Source organism: Pristiophorus japonicus, chromosome 15 (genome assembly GCF_044704955.1).
Source record: "Pristiophorus japonicus isolate sPriJap1 chromosome 15, sPriJap1.hap1, whole genome shotgun sequence".
Taxonomy (NCBI): Eukaryota; Metazoa; Chordata; class Chondrichthyes; family Pristiophoridae; genus Pristiophorus; species Pristiophorus japonicus.
This window is the reverse complement of record NC_091991.1, coordinates 81,347,983-81,367,767: the sequence shown is the minus strand read 5'-3', so window position 1 is coordinate 81,367,767 and position 19,785 is coordinate 81,347,983. Positions and strand designations below refer to the sequence as shown.

Below are 19,785 nucleotides of genomic sequence, written 5' to 3'. Positions count from 1 at the left end.
TGTAAATAGTTGAGGCCCCAACACCGATCTCTGTGCCATCCCACTAGTTACTGTTTGCCAACCGGAAAATGACCCATTTATTTTGACTCTCTGTTAGTTAGCCAATCCTCGATCCATTCTAATATATTACCCCAAACCCCGGGAACTTTTATCTTGTGCAGTAACCTTTTATGTGGCACCTTATTGAATGCCTTCTGGAAATCCAAATACACCACATCCACTGGTTCTCCCTTATCCACCCTGCTCGTTACATTCTCAAAGAACTCTAGCAAATTTGTCAAACATGATTTCGCTTTCATAAATCCATGTTGACTCTGCTTGATTGAATTATGCTTTTCCAGGAACTCCCGTCCCGCAGAAGTTACCACCCCCAAACAGGACGCTACGCAATTTCCCGGCCCATAGGTCCAAAGTCACCAGTCTCTCAAAAGCATGCTGTACCTGCCACATGCGGTGTCTCAAATTACTCCTATACTAGCTATTAATACCCATGGCATACAAGGGCTGTGTGCAGGGTGCACAGCCCTTGGCTAATTCTATTCTTGTATTGTATTCTCTCAGGGATGATCTTAAATCCAAGGACTATTTTTTATTAAAGTTTGATGTGAAAGCTGCTGCTAGCTTACAAACTTCGTCTTGCAGTCTGGCTGGAACCGAATTGCAACACTGATATAACGTGTGATTGTGTTAAGACTATATCCAGATGCAGCATCAGTGCGATGATGTTTAGCCGCACATCGATGGTCCGTTTGTGTAAATCAGGAGTTAGGATGCGATGGACTCCAGATCAAAGTGGAGTGTCCCTCCCTGGGGATCTCAATCCGCCTCATTCCAGAATGCGGTTGGCGCCCTAACTCCGAATTAATCGTACAATCAGCGACTGTATCATTCCAGTGCAAGTGCAGCGAAATGTTCAAAGTGAAATTTCAATGCACTGATGTTGGAAGGAAGTTGACAGGCAGAGAGCTCTGTTCTAATAATAGAAACGTCAACGTGTTCTCCTGGGTGCTCTTCTCAATCCTGAGTTTTAGCACAATCAGTGCAACCACTGAGAAGCTGGAGTGGTGTGAGATTAATTCCTCGAGCCGATCTGGCACTCGATTCAAAACTGACTCTCATTCAGGTGCATTTGCCCTGTGATTCCCCGAATGCCCCCTGACTTCAGTCAAGAATTAAAAGTTTGGGAGGGGGAGAGGAGAACAATGGTAATCAGAAAACTTTGTGTCTGGGTGCAGGAGTAAGGAGCCTTTTTTTTAATCATTGGGAAATCTCTGAAAGGTCAAGGTCCATATAGAAAACACGTCGAAGTTTGGAGAGAAAATGGGGTAAATCGGGGGGGGGGGTCGCAATTGCCCCGTTCAATAAGAACCGTGGCCGCCGGGGTCGGTAAGCACTCAGCGTTCGGTTGGCGCGGAGGGGCTGCCATTTTGTAAATTGCCCTGGTGGATTTTCCCGGCGGAGAATGTCTCCGCTTCTCCTGTGTTGCCGCCCTGTTTCTGCCCCGCATGGGAAATTGTCCCGGGGGAGCGGGTAGCCCCCACCTCCGCCCCTCTCCTGACACCAACACCACTTCCACCGGAAACAAGAACCAAAGTGGTGAAACGCGGCAGACTGTCCGCCCCATGCATTGGCACTCAATTCCAAACTGACTCCAGGACGTCTAGGTTGGGTAAGGACATGCTTTGGGATTTAAAAGCCTGAAGTCTGGTGCAGGATGAAGGGACTGAAGGAGGTGTAGGTGCCATAGTTTGGAGGCTGTGGGAAAGAATTGGTCAGTGTTGGAGGTGGTGAGGTTGCAGGAAGAGTGTGGAGCACCTTTTGGAGGAAGGAGTGAGGGAAATTAGGAAGAGGGGGTTACTAGGGTAATGATTTATTACAATAATGGTCATGTATACAAGTGATTTAGCAAGAATTCAGGATTCCCAAAGTGTGGAGATAGAGGGTTGTCTCTTGGAGGTAGTGGTCACTTTGCTAAGTGGTCACACTTCCATGTTTGACCCCAGATAGTAAGTGTCATCAGGAGGTCTGACATGGAATGATTTGAAAGCCAAGCCCAACACTGCCCTGGTTCAGTGTCACACATGCACACTTCCAGCGAGGTCGCTGGATAGCCATCTGGTGCAGCAACCCTGGCCGAATTTCCCCTCTAATGCTCATAGCAGTTGTATTGTCCTCTATCGCTGCCACAGAGCAAGGCTTAAATCTTGCTGGTCAGCTCCTCACTGGATAAACTGGCTGAACCACAGGTGGGGGGGCGGTGGGGGGAGGAGGGGGCGCGAGATACAGAAACCTTAACTTCAGTGTCCCTCGCTATGCTCATCTGCCAACCAAACACGTTAAATCAGCAAACATATTGGCCAATAAGACAGTCGATGTTAGTGGAACAGAGAGTGCTGGTGTCAAAAGAAAAAAATAAATTATAATACCATGGAATATAAAATCTCCAAATGACTTGGTGCAGATAAATATTGCAGCATTTTTTTCCCCCCAAGACTGATAATCTGAAAAACAGAGTTTGCTTTTGAATGCAATAACTTGGCTCCTGTCTCCCTGGGACCTGATAACTAACCTCTTTTGAAGGTAGCACTGAAGCATTGAATTATCATTCTTGCCATCTGTACTGTGCTGTGAAGGTGGTTGTCAAGGGGCATGCAATGCTTTCAAAGGTCAGTTGAAAGGCTGACACATTTCTTTTCAATTAATTGTGCAGTGCGAAAAATATATTCATTAAAGCGTAGATGGAATGTGCATCATGCTCAGTTTTTGGCTACCCAATCATCTTAATTTTTCTCTTTCTTTATGTCTCCATTTTGATTTGCTCTTAATTTCCCGATGTTATCATCACCGGACTCCAGAACTGTCAAATAACTACTCGGCTGTCAAATGTTCATGTGGGATTGGTTGATGATGGAATTAGTGAAATGTGTTCTTTCACTCAGACCATGGCGCGATCAACACCTCGTCAGTCTGTACTTCAGCAAACGTGTCAGCCCAGTGGCTCTCGCTTGTCGAGGAATGTAGCTAAAGTGTCATCTGTGCCTCAGCTGGTAGCACTCTTGCCTCTGAGTCAGAAGGTTGTGGGTTTGAGTCTAACTCTGGAGACTTGACCACAAAATCTAGGCTGTCGCTCTAGTGCAGTACTGAGGAAATGCTGCACTGCCGTCTTTTGGATGAGACATTAAACCGAGTCCCCCGCCTGCCCTCTCAGGTGGAAGTAAAAGATCCCACGGCACTATTTGAAGAAAAGCTTGAGCGTTTTCCTCGGTGTCCTGGCTAACATTTATCCCTCAACCGACGACACAAGATAGATTATCTGGTCATTATCTCGTTGCTATCCATGGGAGCTTGCTGTGCACAAGTTGGCTGCCGCTTTTCCTACATTACCAGTGATTACTTTTCAAAGTACTTCATTATCTGTAAAATGCTTTACGACTTCCTGAGGTTGTGAAAGGAGCTGTATAAATGCAAATGTCTCTTTCTTTGCTTTTCAGGGTATCAGGAGAGCACACTGTAACATCAACAACTCATTGACTCCAGTCCCACATCTTTTACAGGTCAGATGATTCTACCAGTGTTAGATTTATATTGACGGGTGGTGATGGGTAAACAAACTTCACACGAGCAGTGTCAGGGCCGACACCTCTCTGGACAGGAGGGGAGCCTTTATTAAACCGGACAGGAGGGGAACTGTTACTAAACCGGACAGGAGGGGAACCTTTACTAAACCGGACAGGAGGGGAACCGTTAATAAACTGGACAGGAGGGGAGCCTTTACTAAACCGGACAGGAGGGGAACCGTTACTAAACCGGACAGGAGGGGAACCGTTACTAAACTGGACAGGAGGGGAGCCTTTACTAAACCGGACAGGAGGGGAACCTTTACTAAACCGGACAGGAGGGGAGCCTTTATTAAACCGGACAGGAGGGGAACCGTTACTAAACCGGACAGGAGGGGAACCGTTACTAAACCGGACAGGAGGGGAACCTTAATTAAACCAGACAGTGGGGGAGAACTGTTACTAAACTGAACAGGAGGGGAACCGTTACTAAACCGGACAGGAGGGGAACCTTAATTAAACCAGACAGTGGGGGAGAACTGTTACTAAACTGAACAGGAGGGGAACCTTTACTAAAAAATAGATGGCACGACCACCAAACAGGTTCACTCGTGGATGAATGTAGTTCTGCGTCTTTAAGTGCCATTACTGTCTTCCTTTTGTTACTGCCTGCAAAACTGGACCTTACCGAGGGATGTGGCCATTAGCATCGAGAGGAGGGCTGAGATATTTTTGAGAAGGATTGTCATACATCTGAGGTTTTGGCACATGCTAGGGCCTGGAGGAAGTGTTTTGTTTAGTAGCTGTGGTTCTGGTTATGTTTGGGAGAGGTGAAATGTGTCTGGCAGCTGTTGGAAGGAGATAATCTGGGCCACATTAAGTTGGCTAAGGCTGGTGATGCTTTTCTCAGGAGGTGCCGTCTTTCGGATGAGAAGTTAAAACCGAGGCCCCGTCTGCTCTCTCAAATGGACGTAAAGGATCCCATGGCACTATTTCGAAGAAGAGCAGGGGAGTTCTCCCTGGTGTCCTGGCCAATATTTATCCCTCAATCAACAATACAAAAACAGATAATCTGGTCATTATCACATTGCTATTTGTGGGAGCTTGCTGTGCGCAAATTGGCTGCCGCGTTTCCCACATTACAACAGTGACTACACTCCAAAGGTACTTCATTGGCTGTAAAGCGCTTTGAGACGTCCGGTGGTTGTGAAAGACACTATATAAAGACAAGTCTTTCTTTCAAGTTCAGAATGGTGATTGTGCCTGGGACGTCTGCTTTGTGATTTTCAGAGGGGCTGGTGATGAAGTTGCTACTATGGGGTGTTTCTTAGCTATTGTTGGGCTTCTCTGGGAGTTTGAAAGATGGGCTGTTTAGAGGCTGGTTTGGGAGGCTTTGATCTCTATGCCCGGCCATGGGCAGTATGGGCTGGCTAGATTTCTGTCCAGTAGCAGAATCCTGGAATATTATAGCACAGAAACAGGCCATTCGGCCCATCAAATTTGCAACCACCCTCTGCGGAGAAACCCTGGCTCGGGTCACGATCCCAGCAGTTATAAGTGGCCTGGTCCTCCAGGGCAGATTTTGGGCACTCTATGGTTGGTTTTGCATCGGTTGCTGACATGGACATTTGGTGCTGAGGATGTTACTTAGTCTTCTGGTGAATGTTTCTATGCGCTGTCTGGGCCAGTGATGCGGAATACAGTGAGTAGTCCCATGGAGGGCGGGGAGGAGGGGAGAGATGTGCACCTTCTGTTGAATCAGGTGGGTGGATGGGCAGCTCAATGATGCTGTTCAACTATCAGCGTAATTGGCAGGATCTCGAGGGATGAGGACCCAGCGCTCACCTCTCCGGCTGGGCAGCTCACAGCCTGTGCTGGTGCGGGAACCTTCTGTTGTGCTTGGTGGGCTGGGAAATAGAGGATCAGTTGTAGAAGTCCCAGCTGTTTCTGTAGGCTGGCGTGTTGGGCGTTGGGGAGGTGTGCGGGGGGCAATGGCGAGTGGATCAGGTACTTCTCACCTTCCTTGGATACACAGCTTTCTACAGCTGGAGAAGACCTCTTCAGTGCAGTCCCCCGAGCAGTTGGGCCCAGAGGTCAGGTGGAGAAGTGCGGAGGGGAGGAATAGTGTCTTGTGGGTTATTGCTTGGAGTATTTGTAAGAATATAGATATGTTTTTATGTTGTTTTTAATAAGGAGCGAAGACAGAACAGCTAATGTAGGAATTATGGTTAAATAACATGAGGAGAGTAAGCTGTGCAATGCAGATCCTATCTTTGGTCACAGTGACACTCCTGAATGAAGTAGTTCAGGAGAGCAAAGATACAGAGCAAAGGTTGATGAGATAAGATTGGAATCGGGAGATAACATTGGACCAGGAAGATAATAAAACTCAGCAAGAATTAGACACTGTGTGAGTTAACGATGAGGATGTCTGTTTGCTAAAACAGTGCAAATGAGTATTACAAAGCAAAACCTAGTTCGGAACTTTCGCTACCTTCAAAGAGAGATACCGTGAGTGGCCTGGCCAGGAAATGGCTCGCGATTCCTGGGGAGTCCTTTGCAGGTGAGTTTTCCAGAGGCAGGACTGGCATGTACTGCTCTGTGTGTCGTCTTAAGATGAATGTTTTGAAACAATAACAAATGTCAATAATTGTCAGACACATTGCTGCCTCTGGCATCCACGAATCATCCGTTGGAAAAACGAGGATTGTCCAACAGTATTTTCGCCCTGCTTTTCCATGAGGTATGTTGTTGGGAAGCTGGGCACCTATTTTATGGTTGATTTGTCGGGTTCCACAGGGCAATTTCAGGCACAGCATGGCCAAGCACAGAGTTCTGACTCGAGCTAGTCTGTTGGGTCATAAGAACCTAAGAAATAGGAGCAGGAGTAGGCCATTTGGCCCCTCGAGCCTGCTCCGCCATTCAATAAGATCATGGCTGATCTGATCTTGGCCTCAACTCCACTTCCCTGCCCGCTCCCCATAACCCTTGACTCCTTTATCGTTCAAAAATCTTTCTATTCCCATCTTAAATATATTCAGTGACTCAGCCTCCACAGCTCTCTGAGAGAAGAAATTCCTCCTCATTTCTGTTTTAAATGGGCACCCCCTTATTCTGAAGCTATGCCCCCTAGTTCTAGATTCTCCCGCGAGGGGAAACATCCTCTCTGCATCTACCCTGTCCAGTCTCCTCAAAATTTTATACATTTCAATAAGATCAGCCCTCATTCTTCCAAACCTCAATGAGCACAGGCCCAACCTGCTCAACCTTTCTTCATATGACAACCCCTTCATCTCAGGAATCAACCGAGTGAACCTTCTCTGAACTGCCTCCAGTGCAAGTATCCTGATGTGGCAGCCCAAGCTTCCTCTCCTTTAGCTAGTGCTGAAGTGCAGTCATTTCACAGGCACCTGGGGCTGAATGGCTGAACAAGAGGTTTCACTACTGCTGCGCACTGCAGAGATTTTATCCAAAATGTAATTAGTATTGGATTTGTGGTAATGGAAACTTCAGGAATCTGATTAAGTGTTCATACCCTATCGAAAAAAACTGCAAATGCTTTGCTGGTTGCCAGGTAATATACTGCCAATATGCTGTATCTAGTCCACGTCTCTGAGCCATACAGGAGGGCGGCTATCACTACAGCCCTGTAGACCATAAGCTTGATGCCCGATTTGAGGTCCCTGGTCTTCAAACACTCTTCCTCAGGCGACCGAAGGCTGTGCTGGCACACTGGAGGCGGTGTTGGACCTCGTCGTCGATGTCTGCACTTGCTGATAATAGGCTTCTGAAAGTGGTCCGTTGTCCAAGGCTGCGCCGTGGATTTTGATGACTGGGGGGCAGTGCTGTGTGGCGGGGTCAGGTTGGTGGAGGACTTTTATCTTACGGATGTTTAGTGTAAGGCCCATGCTTTCGTATGCCAGCGTTGCTTCTGCAAGATCCTGCACATCTCCTGGGAGGATAGACGCACCAACATTAGTGTTCTCGATCAGGCCAACATCCCCAGCATCGAAGCACTGACCACACTCGACCAGCTCCGTTGGGCAGGCCACAACTTCCACATGCCCGACACAAGACTCCCAAAGCAAGCACTCTACTCGGAACTCCTACACGGCAAGCGATCCCCAGGTGGGCAGAGGAAACGTTTCAAGGACACCCTCAAAGCCTCCTTGATAAAGTGCAACACCCCCACTGATACCTGGGAGTCCCTGGCCAAAGACCGTCCTAAATGGAGGAAGTACATCCGGGAGGGCACTGAGCACCGAGTCTCATCACCGAGAGCATGCAGAAAACAAGCGCAGGCAGCGGAAGGAGTATGCGGCAAACCAGACTCCCCACCCACCCTTTCCCTGAACCACTGTCTGTCCCACCTGTGACAGAGACTGTAATTCCTGCACTGGACTGTACAGTCACCTGAGAACTCACTTTTAGAGTGGAAGCGAGTCTTCCTCGATTCCGAGAGACTGCCTATGATGATGACTGCCAGTAAATTGAGTCAACTCTTATTGTTCCTCTCTTTACAAAGAGGTTTTAAAATCCTCTTGAGGCTCAAAATGACCAAAACATTTGCTTCTCTTTAAAACGATTTGTTCGTATTGAAGAGAAATACCGTATTTCAGGCTCTAAACAGGTTAGCTATTTTTTTTTTAAAAACATGATATCCTACTTTTTTCTTCCATTTCCCTCCCCCATCCCCCCCCAGCCCCTTTTTCTTGAAATCTTGCTGTCGGAAGATGGCAGGTGCTGAGCTCATGTAATGTATGCCCCTGTGAGTATGCTCACAGGTTTGTAGAGTTGGGAGTGGCTTAGCCAGTCAAGTGATGTTCACAAGACTCAATAAAACCCCAGGCAGTTGGGGATCCACGATGAGGCAGGTGGTTGTGAGCCTGGTGGATGAACTGGTAATGTGTCGTGTGATTGTTAAACCTTTGCTAATAAACCAACTAGTTCTTAATAGCAATGGCCCTGAAATTCCGGCCTTCCCAGTTCCGTATGAAGGCTTGACAGATCCTCTGCAGATCGGGAGTGAGGACATTTGTAAGAGCAAATTTCCGATATTTACACATACAAATGTCCTCAAAAATCTTATGCCTGAAAAAGCAGGTGCATAGCCTACTTTTACAGGCACAAGTGTTTTAAAAAGCACAAAAACATATAAAAATAAAGTTATTAAAACATATTTTATCACTAAAAACCCTCCCCACAACGGTAAGTTTATTTTAAAAAACTTTGTTAAAAATCGGGAAAATATATATTTTTTTAAGACATTAATAACTTTAATTTAAATGAATGTAGTGTATATTTTCTATTTTTTTATTAGTGTTTTGTGTGTTTGAGGCTGTTTCTCAATCAATGTAATAGGAGTTTAGGACCTTTTCGGAACTCCAATTACGATGATACCTTACCTGATTGGCTGCCCAGAGCCACGTGACTCCAGCTCCAGGCCTGCGCTTGTCCCGACGTGCACGCGCTATGACTGGCAGTCAGGAGAGGCCTCAGCATCGGAAAGTAGAACATGGGCAGCTGCTTAAGGTAGGTGCGGATTTTTTCTCTAAATATCCTCGGGAAGGCCAAAACGGAATTTCAGGGCCAATGTGTTGCTATGAATTCTTAAGCAAAGAACTCATGAAACAAATACATTACACCGAGGATGTTTCAACACCCCTGGATCACCATTTTGCATGATCAGCTGACAGCACTTACCACAGTGACAACAACTTACTTTTATTACATGAAATAACAGCACAGAAACAGGCCATTCGGCCCAACTGGTCTATTCTGGTGTTTATGCTCCCTACGAGCCTCCTACTACCTTACTTCATCTCACCCTATCCTTCTATTCCTTTCTCCCTCATGTACTTATCTAGCTTTCCTTAAATACATCCATGCAATTCAACGGCATTGCCATCATTGAATCTCCCATCATCAACATCCAGGAGGTCACCATTGACCAGAAACATAATTGGACCAGTCACATCAATAATGTAGCTACAAGAGCAGGTCAGTGGCTGGGTATCCTGAGGCAAGTGTCTCACCTCCTGACTCTCCAAAGCCTTTCCACCATCTACAAGGCACAAGTCAGGAGTGTGATGGAATACTCTCCACTTGCCTGGATTAGTGCAGCTCCAACAACACTCAAGAAGCTCAACACCATCCAGGACAAAGCAGCCCGCTTCATTGACACCCCATCCACCACCTTCAACATTCACTCCCTCCACCACCGGTGCACTGCGTCAACTCGCCAAGGCTTCTTCGACAGCACCTCCCAAATCCGCGACCTCTACCACCTAGAAAGACAAGGGCAGCAGGCGCGTGGGAGCACCACCACCTCCACGTTCCCCTCCAAGTCACACCTGGCCTTGATGTATAGCTGTTTCCTTCATTGTTGCTGGGTCAAAATCCTGGAACTCTCTATCTAACAGCACCACACGGGCTGCAATGGTTCAAGCAGGTGGCTCACCACCACCTTCTCGAGGGCAATAAATGCTAGCCTTGCCAACAATGCCAACATCTCATGAATGAATAAATAAAAAATATAAAATTATAAAGACCTCTATCAGGTCACTACTCAGTCTTCTCTGTTCGCGGAAAAAGTGCTCCAGCCAGTTCAGTCCTTCCTGAGAGTTGGTGGTGTGAGTTTATAGCATCTTGAACATCGATGCAAAAGCCTTCAGTGCCTCATTTCTTTTCAGTCTGAACTCTGAGTTTTGAAGTTCCAGGGCCAGAGACTGCTGAAGAATGAGCACCATCCTGACGTTTTTAATTCTGACAATGTCGGTACAGATGATGACTTCACATGGGACAACCTGCTTCCTGAATATTGAATTTCTTCTCTACGCCCACCCCTATTATGTCAGTCCATTGCTGTGGGTATGTGACCAGGTGTTTGTTGGCTGCTTGCAGTTATTTTGAGAATGGTACTTGTTCACAAGATGAATATGGGATGAGAGAGGCCATTTGGCCCATCCGACCTCAGCCATACCAGAAGAACCTGCAGTTCACCCCCCCCCCCACCCCACACCACCGACACCTCTCCCATTGTAGCATTGCAACTATTTCTTGAAGATCTTTGTCTTCTAACCCAACCTGGAAGTCCATTCCACATATTGACCACTCTTTCTGAAGAGGAACTTCCAGATAGAAATGTAAATTTGTTCTTCACTGGATGAAGCCAGTACTCACTCCCTTGTTCTCCTTGCTATGACTGGATTGAATGAGTAATGCCCCTTGCATCCCCTGTATGTTTAAACGGCTTGCCAACACTGACTGTCTTCACACAACCCAAATAATGGCCAATACAAAAGCAAAGTACTGCCGAGCTCCCCCAAGCAGCCAAATAATGGTCACTGGCCACTTGGGAGGAGATACTGAAAGGCTGTCAGTACCTGGGCAGGCAGCAATAGTCCATGTCGAGAGGAGAAGGGAGGAGAAGAGGTCAGGAACAAAACCAATGTTGGGACTTGTCAGATATTTCTGTAAGTCTGGTTCTCGAACTATGGAGCGAGCAGTTAAGCCCCAAGAAGTCACTTACTATCATTTCAACATGAACAAGTTCAGCTGGCATAGCCCCTGTGCTCTGACTAATGGGGAAAAGCTTCGGTCTGCTCTGAAATGCTTTATGCCCTATTAAATGAGATCCTCCTTTCTCGGTGTTGAAAATGCCAGGGCTGTGTGTGAAACTAGCAATTTGATATTGCTTTTAGCATAAGGGCTGCCGAAGGAAATAACTGGGCTGGAATGTGTTACTGCCGTCGGAAGGGGAGGTTGAAATGGTTTATTCTCGACTCATGCACAGCTTTCATGTGTTGACTGCTCAATGGTGGTGATTGCCACCTTTCTGCAGTAACGCCACTTCTGTCTTAATCAGAGTCAATTTATTTTTGTGCGTTATTGGCCCAGACAGAGATTAAGAAAAGCAAGGCGGACATTACTTTTTCCACAGGCATTACTGACTTCATTTTCTTGTCATTTAGTTTCTTTATCATTTCTATTTCGGCTGTCTCCCTTTGAAAAGGACAGCATCTCTTCAGCAGAGAAAATTCGACCTTGAAGCTTGACTGACCAGCAAATTGCTACAGTACCGGTTCCCTGCCACTTGATGGCGCTGTGCTCAGATGCATCCTGTTGTTGTACCTGATTCTAGCCATTTGAGGGAACCTTTCAGCTGCCAGTTGCTACACTGCGCCCTCGTGAGGCACAAAACAGGTATTGCAACAGATATCCCAGTGCAGCTGTTTGTGGTGCCTTCACAGGAGATGAACAAAACCAGGGCAGTTTCTGCATGTCTAGACCCCCAAAATTGTGTTGTTTTACCTGTGTCAGCTGTGGCTCAGTGGGTAGCACACTCGCCTCTGAGTCAGAAGGTTGTGGGTTCAAGTCCCACTCTACTTTCTCGCCCGAGCACAAATAAATCTAGGTTGACACTCCAGTGCAGTGGTGAGAGAGTGCTGCATTGTCAGAGGTGCCGTGTTTCGGATGAGACATTATCTGCCATCTCAGGTGGACGTAAACAATCCCATGGCACTATTTCGAAGAAGATCATCAGCATAGGCAGTCCCTTGAAATCGAGGAAGACTTGCTTCCACTCTAAAAGTGAATTCTTAGGTGACTGAACAGTCTAATAAAGGAATTACAGTCTCTGTCACAGGTGGGACACATAGTCGTTGAAGGAAAGGGTGGGTGGGGAGTCTGGTTTGCCGCACGCTCCTTCCGCTGCCTGCGCTTGCTCTCGGCGACGAGACTCGAGGTGCTCCAAGCCCTCCTGGATGCTCTTCCTCCACTTTGGGCAGTCTTTGGCCCTCCAGGCCAGATCCAAAACCGTCCCATCCTGGCCAATATTTACCCTCATTCAACATAACAAAAAAACAGATTATTACATTGCTGTTTGTGGGAGCTTGCTGTGCGCACACTGGCTGCTGCGTTTCCCACATTACAACAGTGACTACACTGCAAAAGTACTTCATTGGCTGTAAACCTCCTTGAGACATTCGGTGGTCGTGAAAGGCGTTATAATAATCCAAATCTTTCTTTCTGTGTAGTTCAACATTCTGTTGCTGCTTTTTAAGAGATAAGTAACAGGGAGCTGTGGCAGATGTTGACACTTTCTAACCCCAGAAGCACCTGAGTGTTGATTGTAACACCGTAGTTAAATCCCTGGCTGACCTTAGGCCTTGATTTTAACTCCAACTGGATTCCCTGCTCAGGCCTGAGTTAAAATTACAGTCGGGGTCTCAATGATGTCATCGGGCTACAACATGCACATGTAAAGAAGGACCCTGTTGGCTCTGGGCGCGTGTTCTTGCTGCCCGCTCTGGAGAGCAGGTTAAAATTGCAAATGTTGTGATCATAAGAACATACGAATTAGGAGCAGGAGTAGGCCATTCGGTCCCTCAAGCCTGCTCCGCCATTCAATAAGATCATGGCTGATCTTCTACCTCAACTCCACTTTTTTGCCCGACCCCCATATCCCTAGATTACACAGGATATACGACATAGAAACAGGACATTCGGCCCAACCAGTCCATGCCGGCATTAATGCTCCACTTGAGTCTCCTCCTGTCATTCCTCATCTAACTCTATCAGCATAACCCTCGATTCCCTTCTCCCTCATATGCTTGTCCAGCCTCCCTTAAATGCATCTATACTATTTGCTTCAACCACTCCCTGTGGTAGCGAGTTCCACACTCTCACCATTCTCTGGGTAAAGAAGTTTTTTCTGAATTCCCTATTGGATTTCTTGGTGACTATCTTATATTGATGGCCTCTAGTTTTGCTCTTCCCCACAAGTGGAAACATTCTTACACTCTATCAGAACCTTTCATAATTTTAAAGACCTCTATTAGGTCAAGCGAAAAAGAGACCCTATCCTGTTCATCCTTTCCCGAAAGGTATACCCTCGCATTTCTGGTATCATCCTTGTATTTTCTCTCTCCAGTGCCTCTATACACTCAAATTGAACACTGTCCCACAGCACTGGAGCTAGTCACAATGCTCTCAGCCTTGAATACAATCAATGACTGAGCATCCACAATCCTTTCGGGTACAGAATTCCTAATATTTACCAGCCTCTGAGAGAAGAAATTCTTCCACATCTCAGTCTTAAATGGCTGACCCCTTATCCCGAGACTGTGCCCCTTATCCCGAGACTGTGCCCCTTATCCCGAGACTCTGTGCCCCTTATCCCGAGCCTGTGCCCCTTATCCCGAGCCTGTGCCCCTTATCCCGAGACTGTGTGCCCCTTATCCCGAGACTGTGTGCCCCTTATCCCGAGACTGTGTGCCCCTTATCCCGAGACTGTGTGCCCCTTATCCCGAGACTGTGTGCCCCTTATCCCGAGACTGTGTGCCCCTTATCCCGAGACTGTGTGCCCCTTATCCCAAGACTGTGTGCCCCTTATCCCGAGACTGTGTGCCCCTTATCCCGAGACTGTGTGCCCCTTATCCCGAGACTGTGTGCCCCTTATCCCGAGACTGTGTGCCCCTTATCCCGAGACTGTGTGCCCCTTATCCCGAGACTGTGCCCCTTATCCCGAGACTGTGTGCCCCTTATCCCGAGACTGTGCCCCTTATTCCGAGACTGTGTGCCCCTTATCCTGAGACTGTGCCCCTGAGTTCTGAACTCTCCAGCCCGGGCAAACAACCTCTCAGCATCATCTCCCAGGGTCATGGCAGCTCTCAGATGGCTGAGAGCCAGAGTGATTTGAACTGCCCACCCGCCAGGTTTCTACTGAGTGAGCAGAGTTAGAATCGCCCCTGTAATGTCAGAACAGACCAGGAATTTGAACCTGGCACCTCTTTGGACTAGAGAGCATTGTACCACACTGCACATTTATCCACTAGGCTGTGGGAGATCAGCTGAACCTAAAGTATCTTGCATCAGTTTAGTTTGGGTCACTGAGTGTTACAACTTCAAATTGGTGCTGTCTTTTGTGTTTAAACTGCATCAGTAGTAAGTTAACGGATGGCTCCTCGCGGCTCGCAGTTCGGCCCCACTTCCGGCTTCCGGCTTCCTCGTATGTCGCACTGTGCATGCGCGGCTGAATTGAGGGCCCATGCTCAAAAAGGGGGCGGGGTCCCATGCACGCTTGCAAATAGTGCAAATAGTCACTCCGTATATTAACATGTCATATCGTGTCCATAGATTAATTTTTGGGATGTTGTTTGAACTTGCTGACTATTTAGACTCTAAAATGAGTTGAAATGATTGTGGTCCGCTTTTCAAAAGAAAACCCCCCCACAAAGGAACAAATTATAGTTCTGCCACATTATAATACTTGCATTTATATAGTTTGTGATGAACGCAGTGAGCTGACTTGCAAAACTTCTGTTTCCTACACTTTCATATGTGTTAAAGATGTCTCCAAATGGTTCCGTTTCTTTTTATCGGGCGAGGTCAACTCATAATTGTCATTTACGGGTATTTACATTTCTATGAGAAACTATTTGGGCTAATTGGTTTCCAGAATGGAAGTCATTACATATACACACACACAACCTGATCGCATCATAAATTCCCTTATGTCCTTTGAAATGTTAAATCTATGTCAAATCTGCAGATGTCTGTCAGGTAATCTCAGGCTCTTTGTGAAACAAAAGTGTTTGATATGCACATCAGCTGTCAAAAGAAAACCGAATAGATATCTATCCAAGGGGCTGCTGTTCACACTCCGTCTACCTGGGTGATGAAATTCATATTTGCCTGCCTTATGGGAAAGGAGTGTTTTGCTTTGAGTTCTTCAAAGAAGTCAACTTCCATTCAAAAGCAGGCCACAAGTATGTCTGCTCAATGGTTTGGGGGTGGTGTAGGCATCAGCTTAATTGCCTGCAGCTCCTTAGTGGCAGCGGGGTGGGCTTCATGGATCTTGAAACACCCGACTTCCTTTCATTAAAGACTCACTTCTAATATTCTGACAGGCAGTATTAAATAGCAGCCTATAATTTCCCACTGCCCTTGCAGTTTAATGCCAGCGTTGACTCCTTTAAAATAACGCCAGGGGTTAAGTTGATGCTGAGCAGAAAATCTTGGCTGTCTGAAGTGTTTGGACCATTGATTATTGATGTGTTGTTCAGGTAGATCCTCGGATTCTTTCCAAAGAACAGGGAGATCTCCCATTGTCCTGGGCAATATTTCGTCCTCCACCCAAACCAACATCATCAAAACAGATTAATGCCATTCATCTCATTTGCTGTCTGTGGGATCTTGCTAAATGCAAAATGGATGCCCTGTTTGCTGACATAACAGTCACTAGCTTTCAAAACTGTTGGTGAAGAGCTTGAAAGATTCTACAGGTATTTTGTTTAATGCAGTCACAATAGGTGCAAATAATAAACTTCCGCGCAGACCTGTGTGAATGATGCACAGTTTTAAAGTTTGTCTGGCAATTATTTTGGTAGCCAGATTTGGGGGACGGGGTTGGGGGTGGGGTGGGGGGGGGGGGTGGTGGTGGATGCAAGGAGTGGTGTGTGACAAAAAAGAACCTTTACTTATGATCCTTTTGCTGGTCGGTCGTGGTTAATCCGGCAGCAAAAAGGGCCAGTGTTATTGAGGAACTTGAAGTTTGTTGAGTGGTGACGCGTTTCCCGTGACACGACTGTGATTCGGACCATCCCAGTGGAAGTAATCCCGGGGGACAGAGGGCGATCAGTCAGAAAGTTCAAACCGACTTTGAAGTTGTGAGGCGTTGTACCAAAATGCTTCTGAACCTGCACCCAGCTGGAAGTCCTGTTTACAGCACACATGTGGTCTCCTGTTTTTCTTGTATATAACACGAGCAATAGTGCCCAAATGATGAATTTTTAAATGTGGGTTAAACCAGAAAAGCAAGGGCTAGAATTTCCAAATAACCCGCCAGCACCTGATTGCCGCCCAAAAGATTCCCAAGATGATCGCTGACGAAGAATTCTCCCCAAAAAAGAAAAAAATCCGCCCAGCGAAAAAAATTGGCGTTGCACCCTGATTCTCAGCGAAAAAATGGAATTCTGGGACAATTGGGCAGTGCTTAAAGAAAATGGGCGATAAATTAAAAATTCACCAAAAATTTACACCGAGGCTCCGGGTTGGGCCTAGGAGGAGAAAAACACAAAAAATATTTTTTCAGAAAACATTATTTAAAAAATTATAAAAACATTCTCGGGACCCTTTTCACTTGAACCACTGCAAGAACCTTTTTCTTGCAGGGCTACTCACCTACCGCCCAGCTCTGCTGATTCTTGTGGGCGTTTTTTTTATACTTACCTACGGATCACCGCTGAGCCAAATATCGCACCAGGGCGATCGGTGGACGGTGCACGTCGGCAGTCCGCTCCCCAGCGGTACTTCGAAACCGCCGACGTAACTCAGTTGCGCAATTTCTTGCCAACCCGGTTATTACCCAAAACGGCCCATACGCCCAGAAACCAGGCGGTGAAACACTACAAATTCTAGCCCCAAGAAACCCAAATATTGTCTTGAGCTCAGTTCAGTCCTGAGACCGAACGATGTCCCTTCTCCCCAGCGTACAGGAGCGAGGTGCACTCACAGGCGAGTGAGGTTAGCCCAATTATTCTTTCTGTCTTTTTTCAGCCAACTTTTAGAATTTTTGTATCAGTGTGTGGAAGCAAAACAAGCCCACTTCAGATATCAGAGGCTGTACTCATTGCACAATGGTTGTAGCTTTTGTTTATGTTCAGGTTATAAGAATTCTATTCTGTTCCTCACTGCAAATGTCAAATTATGTTGGTATCCAGAGGCACATTGTTTTTTTTTCTTATCCCAATTTGACATTTTTTTCCTTATTCAAAATAAATTAAATGAATTTTTAAAGCTTCTCCAGCAAACAAGGCAGCTTTAATTTCATCTGAGGCTTACGTATTCTGACCATCAATTAGTGACATTTAGCGAGACACTGAATTCAATATTTGGAGATTTCCTCGAAAGTTTTGAGGCAGTGCTGCAAGACTCGGGGTTCACGCAGCACTCGCTGGGAATACACTGTTGATTCAAGAACTGCATTCCACCCCTCCATTCTGTCCAACCACAGCTCTCCTCTCCGTAGTGGTCCCAAACCAGTGTTGCCCAACATCCAGCACCTTTCCGATCAGTACCCTCGCAGCAGAATTGAAAGATGTTTTATTTCAGACTGCCAGCATCCACAGTATTTTGATTTTGTTACAAGTTATTTGGTGTTGGTTTCTGACGTCAGTAATGCATAAGCGACTGCTAACCTTCAAATGCCCAACATCCAGCAGATGCCAACTTCCAGTTGCCTGCACACTGTGCCTATTCACAGCCATTAGACCTCAAAGACTCTGGACAGATGAAACCCAGCCATAATTTAACAGCAGGTGTAATATATTTGCTTCATGGGTTCTTTGCTTAAGAATTCATAGAAACACATTGCTATTAAGAACTAGTTGATTTATTAGCAAAGGTTTAACAATCACACTACACATTACTAGTTCATCCACCAGGCTCACAACTGCATATCTCATCGTGGATCCCCAACTGGCTGGGGTTTTATTGAGTTTTGTGAACATCACGTGACAGGCTAAGCCACTCACAACTCAACAGCTCTACAAACCTGTGAGCATATTCACCGGTGTATACATTACAGCAGGATAATACATTGCATGTTACATGGTGGACCAACCCTGCTATTAGTAAACAATGCAAGTGATGCCAAGGGAGAGACTCCAGTCATTTCCTTCAATGATCGTAACCTCCCTTCACTGCAGTAGAGCTTCTCAGAATAATCATTTTTTTATTTTTCGCTTGGCTACCAAGAAATGATATCTATCTTCAGAAAATGCGCCGAGAAAAAGCCAGCTACTTCCACCATTTGATACCTTCACTCGAAGCCACGGTGTTGTAGTTCAGTGCCGAGCTGTTTTTTTATTCTCTGCTCTCCTATTCTGGCTGTCGAAATTTGCGAGCGACACAGCGAGACCCATTTGGAAAGTTTACATTTGTCAAAATAACATTTTGTCAAGTGTGCATTCCCTCCATCAATGGGCTTTTAGAGCAATTTAGAAACAAGCAGGTTTCTTCTGCAACACCAGACACATTTGTGATAAAGTGCAGCCCTCAATTATGGGGCCTTTCATTGTGCGTCGCCAGGTCAAGCACTTGGAGTAGAATTGTCACTGTGCTGCTGTGCCCAAGTCCTGACCCAGTACTCCACGTTGATTGACTGACTGATTGTGATTCTCCCACTCGCTGCACTGGGAGGAAAACGTCTGATCATAGCGTTCCTTGTAAAATTGTAGTGAATTGCCATATCCTCCCCTCCCCTCTGAGGCCATCTGTACTCCCTACCCAGTAAAAACTACTTGTTTTTTGACTTCCTTTCTTTTGTAAACCAACTTGTCTCCCCAGCGCCCTCAAGGGATATGTGGACAGTGCAGGAAAGTGGAGTTGAGGTAGAAGATCAGCCATGATCTCATTGAATGGCAGAGCAGGCTCGAGGAGCCGAGTGGTCCACTCCTGCTCCTAATTCTTATGTTCTTACGGGGCCGAACTTGGTGGAGTCACCGCCCGCTGCCGCCGAGGTTTCTGGGCGGTCTCCCCTCCGAGCAAGTTTGGTGGAGGCCTCCCGCCGGCGGGGAGGGAAGACCGTTGGGGACCGCCCGCTGACGTCCACTGGTGTGCAACGCACATAAGTGTCCTCCCGCCCGCCAAGATGCCAGTTTACAGAGAAACATAGAAACATAGAAAATAGGTGCAGGAGTAGGCCATTCAGCTCTTCGAGCCTGCACCGCCATTCAATGAGTTCATGGCTGAACATGCAACTTCAGTACCCCCTTCCTGCTTTCTTGCCAGATCCCTTGATCCCCTAGTAGTAAGGACTTCATCTAACTCCTTTTTGAATATATTTAGTGAATTGGTCTCAACAACTTTCTGTGGTAGAGAATTCCACAGGTTCACCACTCTCTGGGTGAAGAAGTTTCTCCTCATCTCGGTCCTAAATGGCTTACCCCTTATCCTTAGACTGTGAACCCTGGTTCTGGACTTCCCCAACATTGGGAACATTCTTCATGCATCTAACCTGTCTAAACCCGTCAGAATTTTAAACGTTTCTATGAGATCCCGTCTCATTCTTCTGAACTCCAGTGAATACAAGCCCAGTTGATCCAGTCTTTCTTGATATGTCAGTCCTGCCATCCCGGGAATCAGTCTGGTGACCCTTCGCTGCACTCCCTCAATAGCAAGAATGTCCTTCCTCAAGTTAGGAGACCAAAACTGTACACAATAC

General features: G+C 46.5%; 1 protein-coding gene and 1 long non-coding RNA gene across 2 annotated transcripts in view; one reads left to right on the top strand and one right to left on the bottom strand.

Moving 5' to 3' along the window:
- cntn1b (contactin 1b) overlaps nt 1-19,785 on the top strand; it is a 1,027,096-nt gene that overhangs the window by 138,622 nt on the left and 868,689 nt on the right. The window contains exon 3 of the mRNA XM_070900643.1: nt 3,492-3,554. The gene's annotated coding sequence lies outside the window, so the exon portion shown is untranslated. The remainder of the gene's footprint in view (nt 1-3,491; nt 3,555-19,785) is intronic.
- Nucleotides 1-19,785, bottom strand: part of LOC139280875 (uncharacterized) — a 137,430-nt gene that overhangs the window by 23,722 nt on the left and 93,923 nt on the right. The gene's annotated exons all lie outside the window — the stretch shown is intronic.